This window comes from Octopus bimaculoides, chromosome 6, assembly GCF_001194135.2.
Source record: "Octopus bimaculoides isolate UCB-OBI-ISO-001 chromosome 6, ASM119413v2, whole genome shotgun sequence".
Lineage (NCBI taxonomy): Eukaryota > Metazoa > Mollusca > Cephalopoda > Octopoda > Octopodidae > Octopus > Octopus bimaculoides.
The window spans coordinates 105,730,533-105,737,325 of record NC_068986.1 but is presented as its reverse complement, the minus strand read 5'-3'; the positions used below and the strand labels follow the sequence as shown (position 1 = coordinate 105,737,325).

Genomic DNA, 6,793 nt, shown 5'->3' with positions numbered 1-6,793 from the left:
AGTTGTAACTGATCATTAAAAGATGTGCGAAAGTATTTCTTTGTCTTATTATTTAGATTACAGTAAGGCGGCGAGATGGCAGAATCATTAGCACGCCAGACGAAATGCTTAAAGGTATTTCATCTGCCACTACGTTCTGAGTTCAAATTCCGCCGAGGTCGACTTTGCCTTTCATCCTTTCGGGGTCGATAAATTAAGTACCAGTTGCGTACTGAAGTCGATCTAATCGACTATCGCCCTTCAACAAACTTTCAGGTCTTGTACCGATAGCAGAAATAATTGTTTGGACACCCACACACCCACACATGATGTTGAGGAATCTTGCCAGTAGAATAAAATTTTCTCCACTGAGGAGGCCAAATAAGACGGGAACATATTTGCTTTATTCTTTTATTTCCTATAATGTCCAAAAATTCCAGTCAACTGATTTTAACGGAATTCTCTCCCTTATTTTTTTTTCTATTGTGGATAGTCAGAGTTTATCGAAGTATTTAGACATCTTAATATTACGTACGTGAAAGGCGACAAGTTAGAAGAATCATTAGGACAGCGAACAAAGTGCTTAGCGGTATGTCGTCCGTCTTTACGTTCAGAGTTAAAATTCTGCTAGGCTAGACTTTGCCTTTCATCCTTTCGGGGTCGATGAATTAAGTACCGATCATTGAGGTCGATGTAATCAACTTATCTTCTCCCCATAAATTGCTGGCCTTGTACCAAAATTTGAAATCAATATTACGTATGTGAGACACCTACCACATATATTTGTGTACACCATCTCTGTGTTCTCCCTGTCTCAGTCGTGTGTGTGTGTGTGTGTGTGTGTGTGTGTGGAAATATTTATTTCTGTGTGAAGTTACCTATGAAAATAATTCAACAGAAAACGAAAGGATTACTCAGTACTTTTTAACAGAGTACGTACTTTCCATATTTACAAACTTTAGTGTGACTGTGTGGCAAGAAGCTTGTAGCTCAACCACATGGGCCCGTGTTCAGTTCCACTGTGTGGAACCTTGGGTAAGTGTCTTCTACCATAGCCTCGGGCCGACGGTCTGTGTGTATCACGTAAGGCCAGAGATGAGAACGATGATTTTCCCCTTCGGAAAATACTTAACGAACAGTGTGTCATTAGCCAGCTGGAGGAGATGTCTTCCTGGGGCTATAAACATCAGCAGCATCGTCCCGTAGGGGTCCGCCACGTTTAGGTAGCAAATATATTTCACGGATCCGCGCTACTACTGTTTACTTCTCGCTCAACAATTTAATATTGCTATATATATATATATATACGCACGCACGCACGCACGAATACAAAAAATGGAACAAGAACGCAACGGGTGACAACAAGACATTCAGACATGATACAAAAAGGGACGAGGAAATACAAGGATGGGTCATTCGGAGTTTTCTTTCCTCAGTCGAGTTCCAGATCATCTTCGCAGTTTCGGATGGTTATAAGAGGATATGACTATTATCTAACATAACGATCATATGATATTTACATATATAGATATATGTATATATGATATATGCATATAAGATATACATACATATGTACAGGGGTTGGACAAAATAATAGAAATATTTTAAAATTTCAAACAAATTTATTTTAATAGGGAGTAGAACCGCCTTTGGCAGTAACTACGGCATGAATTCTACCAGGTGTGGACTCGTACAAAGTTTTGTTTCCGAAGGAATTTTTGTTCATTCTTCAATTAAAAGAGTCTCCAGTTTTTGTTGTGACGATGGTGCAGGATATCGACGCCTTACTTGTTTCTCTAAATTGCACCATAAATGTTCAATAATATTGAGATCTGGGGACTGTGGTGGCCAGATAAGATGTTCAATTTCACTATAATGTTCCTCATGCCATTCAGTAACAACTTTAGCTGTGTGAATAGGTGCATTATCATCCTGAAAGATTGCTTTTCCTTCTGAATATAATTCCGCAACCATAGGATGAATTTGATCAGATTAATTCTGCTATGAAGGGAAACGATTGGACCGGCGGATTTCCAAGATATAGACCCCCAGGTCATCACAGATCCTCCATGTTTAACAGTTGGAAGAAGGCAATCAAGGTTAGATGCTTCTTTTGACTGTCTTCACGCGTATACTCGGCCGGTGGTCGGAAATAAGGTAAAGGATGACTTGTCCGAGAAAATAACATTCTTCCACTGCTCTAGGGACCAATTCTGTAGGTTCTGCTCCACTCAAAACACTTTGCAACGTTTATTTTTGGAAGTAGTTGTTTACTGACTGCAGCCCTTCCCTGAAATCCGGCTTTGTGCAGCTCCCAGCGAGCAGTTTTCGTGGAAACTGGTTTCTTGAGGTGTTCATTAAGCTCTGCAGTAATTTTGGAGCTGTACATCTGTGATCGTTTCTAACAATTCGCGTAAGAGTCCGACGGTCCCTATCCGAAAGTTTTGATTTTCTTCCGGAGTATTTTTTAGAGGAGGTTATTTCCATCTTTCTTAAAGACTGTCATTACTTTCGAGACAGTACGTCTTTATACATCAAACATTTCGGCTGTTTTCGGTACGCTAGCGCCTGCCATACGAGTACCAACAATTTGACTTGTTTGAAAGTCCGATAGATCTGTCATTTTCATGAATTTTAGTTACATGAGTATATCTGAAAAGAAACAGCAATTTTAGCAAAACGTATTAACACTAACAATAAATCAAAAAACATAAAAATAAACAAGCTTTTGGCGGTTTTACAGATATTTGAAAGTTATGATGCTATGGTGCTACTATTATTTTGTCCAACCACTGTATGTATATATTAGGATATATGCATATAAGTATACATAATGATATATAGGCGCATGAGTGGCTGTGTGGGAAATAGCTTGCTTACCAGCCACATGGTTCCGGGTTCAGTCCTACTGCGTAGCTCCGTGGGCAAGTGTTTTCTACTATAGCCTCAGGCCGACCGAAGCCTTGTGGTAGACGGAAACTGAAAGAAGCCCGTCGTGTGTGTGTGTGTGTATATATATATATATATATATATATATATATATATATATGTATGTATGTATATGTTTTTGGGTGTTGTGTGTGTTTGTCTCCCCAACATCGCTTGACAACCGATGCTGGTGTGTTTACGTCCCTGTAACTTAGGAACGAAATCGTTTTCGTCAGATGGATTCACGAACTTTAAAATAAGGGACATTCAAAATTATTTAACAAAGTTTAAAATCTTCGAAGCAAAGCATTTACAGCGATTCTTTGTTCCGTGGAGTGGAATCTGCCCTTCGTAAATATTATAGAAATACAGGCATACCTCGGCTTAAGACGTTTCGATTTAAAACGTTCTCGATTATACGTCGGTTTTCAAAAATTGTGTATGGAACAATAAAAATCAAGTTGTCATTTTGCTCGACTTTACGTCTGTCCGTCACAAATATTAGAATCGTAAAATCACTAGAAAACCGTTAAAAGCACATAAAATCATGTTACTGTACAATAAATAAGAATAAAATCATTAAAATATGTACAGTAAATGTTAATATACACACCATTAAGTAGCGTAGCTTAGTGAACGAAATCATGAAATCAGCTGTGTTGTCTTATTTATCGCTCTTTCGGAGCTCGTATTGCTCTGTAGTTCCAATATCTACCGTTAGGCATCGTTGCCACTCGTGATTCTCATGAATGTTTTGAATTCAGATTTGTTTACGTCTGTTTATCGGCTACTTTCTCATTCATATGTGATTTTATTATTTGCCTCCATGGCTCCTAAGAAAATGCATAGTAAAAGTGCTAAGCGCCATGCTATAACACTGGAAGATAAACTGGCTGGGATGAAATACCGTGAAAAATTGGTAGCAATTGCACGATCTTTTGAGATGAGTCGGACAACAGTATCGACGATTGTACATAAGTACAAGATTTTAGCACATATCAAATCTGAAGCCCCAGGGATGAAGAACACTCTTATCAATAAGAAAAGAAGCAAAATCTTTGAAGAAATGGAAAGTCTTTCTCTTTGAATTGTTAAGTTGAATCGTCAACGTGCTTACAATTTGTCAAGAAATCATTCAAGAGAAAGCGTTGTCTTTGTTTGAGGACCTGAAGAAAAAATATCGAGATGAGAAAGATGTAGAGTTCAAGGCAAGTCAAGGATGGTTCATGAGATTTAAGTAGCGAAGAAGTTATCACTCCGTTAAGAAGTAAAGTGAAAATGCATCAGCTGACGAACAACCAGCAGCGGAATTTCCTAATGTATTAAAGAAAATCATCGAAGAAAAGCGGTTTCTTTCCGAACAAATTATTAATGTAGACGAAACTGGATTGTAATGGAAAAAATTGCCAGACGGTTCGGTTCATTCATTTCCGAGGAGAAAACTATTCCAAGCGACAAGGTCTCAAAAGAACATATGACCATTATGTTGGGAGGTAATTGTGCAGGAGATTTTAAGCTAAAGCCATTGCTTGTGTATCATGCGCACCCCCCATGCCCTGAAGATCATACCCAAGGCATCTCTCTCCGTTATATGGATGGCTAATTCAAAAGCATGAGTTACTGTTGTTGTTTTTGAAGATTGGTCCTTCATTTTATCCCAACAGCAGAGAAGTACTGTAAGAAGGGGATTCCTTTTTAAGGTTTTATTTATCTTAGATAACGCTCCTAGTCACCTGAAAAACATCGTAGATTTTGACCCCAACATTACCGTCGTATATCTCCGAACACCACGTCTCTTCCGCAGCCAACAGATCAGGGAATAATTGCTATCTTTAAGCGTTACTATATGAAGAGTACGCTGCGGCAAGCAATAGCGGCAACTGATCTTGATGAGTCCATCACACCTCGTGACTTTTGGAAGAGTTACGATATCGACAAGGATGTACGGAACATAGTAGCAGTATGGAATGGTGTACAGAGGACGGCTACGAATGGTGTACAGAGGACGGCTACGAATGGTGTACAGAAGAAGCTATACCCACATTCACGAATGATTTTAAGGGGTTTGATAATGTTGCCATCAACAAGACGTTGGTGCCTACGAGCAAAGAAATGGATTTGGAGGCGGAGAATTTGAAAAAGATAAGCAGCCCCTGACGGATGAGGAGTTGAAAGAGCTTCACAAGCAGCAAAATAAAGAAGTCGAGACTGGACCACGTCAGTTTACCATTAAGAAAATACTTCAAGCATTTCAATATATCTAAATAAGGCTTTCTATGTTCGAGGATATGGATCCAAATGCTCACCGCTTTTCCAAGATTATGGTGGCTTATTACGAAGCTTTTTCTCCCTATAAATGTAATCTTTGAGGAAAAGATGGTTCAAGGAACTCTCAACTGTTTTTTTAAGCGCATCAAACAACAAAAATAACCAGTTAGCTGCTGATGTGGACGATCCACAGCCATCTACATCAACGATGTAAACCACCAAATTGTATGTACGTATTGTTAAATTTAAAGTAATTTAGTTTTTATTTACTATTGCAAAATAATGATAATTACTGAATTTGCTTTTTAAGTTTAAAAATGGCTTTTATTTTACCATGTCTTATTGAAAACTGCATTCATAAATAAAGCGTCTGTGATGTATGGTAAACATCGCCAAATTTTATTCGTAAATTTAGATTACATTTTTCTACTGTACTCTAAAAATAAAAAATTATTTGTTTGTAAGCTTAAAATGTTTTTTAACCATGTTGAAAATGCATTCATAAATAAAGTACAGAACTGGGAATGGTTATTACTGGTTTAGCCCAGAGACAAGTTTTTTGACTTAAGGAGTGTCTCCTGGAACCAATTAACGACGTAGGGTGAGGTATGCCTGTATTTGATATAATGTATATGTTTGACTAGCTCAAGAGCAGATTTCTCCACTCAGCTGGGTCTAATTGTTTACATACACTACAAGGATATCATTCAGCTGGTACCTATCTATCAAGTTTGATATTTACATAATATTGTTGTGCGTGTGTGGATCGCGGTTTCGATTCCCAGACCGGGCGTTGTGAGTGTTTATTGAGCGAAAACACCTAAAGCTCCACGAGGCTCCGGCAGGGGATGGTGGCGAACCCTGCTGTACTCTTTCACCACAACTTTCTCTCACTCTTACTTCCTGTTTCTGTTGTGCCTGTAATTCAAAGGGTCAGCCTAGTTACACACTGTGTCACGCTGAATATCCCCGAGAACTACGTTAAGGGTACACGTGTCTGTGGAGTGCTCAGCTACTTGCACGTTAATTTCACGAGCAGGCTGTTCCGTTGATTGTATCAACTGGAACCCTCGACGTCGTAATCGACGGAGTGCCAACATTGTTGTGTGTGTATATGATTCCGACCTAAAGAGGTGCCTAAATTTAAGTACCTAATTCAAATGAATCTTACTTTATAATTAGTCGCCATGATTGATTGCTAAATCCACAAATTCTTTCTTTATTCTCCCTCTGTTTATTTCCTCGTATTCCTTTCTGCTGAAGAGCGTAGGCTCGAAATGTAAAAGACTTTCTCACTAACCCGAGCGTCAAACCTGCTTGCTGCTCATACACCTATCTTTTCTTTTTCTGTAAATTTCAATTGCGTGCACACACATACACACACATAAACGATGGTGAATAAATAATAGTAATATATTTTCCGACTTTGTTTTACAAGTAATGTTTCCAGAATTCCCAATTTTAATATGTACTTTGCACCTATACTAAAACTAAACCAACTACATACTAGATTGAAATAATGGAGAAAGCAGATGTGCTTGAAGAGGGGACAACTTGGTTATTTTACTCTCTCTGCCCCCCCCCCACACACATGTATATATATATATATATGTATATA

General features: G+C 38.5%; 1 protein-coding gene across 1 annotated transcript in view; it reads left to right on the top strand.

The window, feature by feature from the left end:
- The window catches only part of LOC106875703 (protein unc-93 homolog A), a 42,363-nt gene that overhangs the window by 4,284 nt on the left and 31,286 nt on the right, over positions 1–6,793 (top strand). The window lies entirely within an intron of this gene.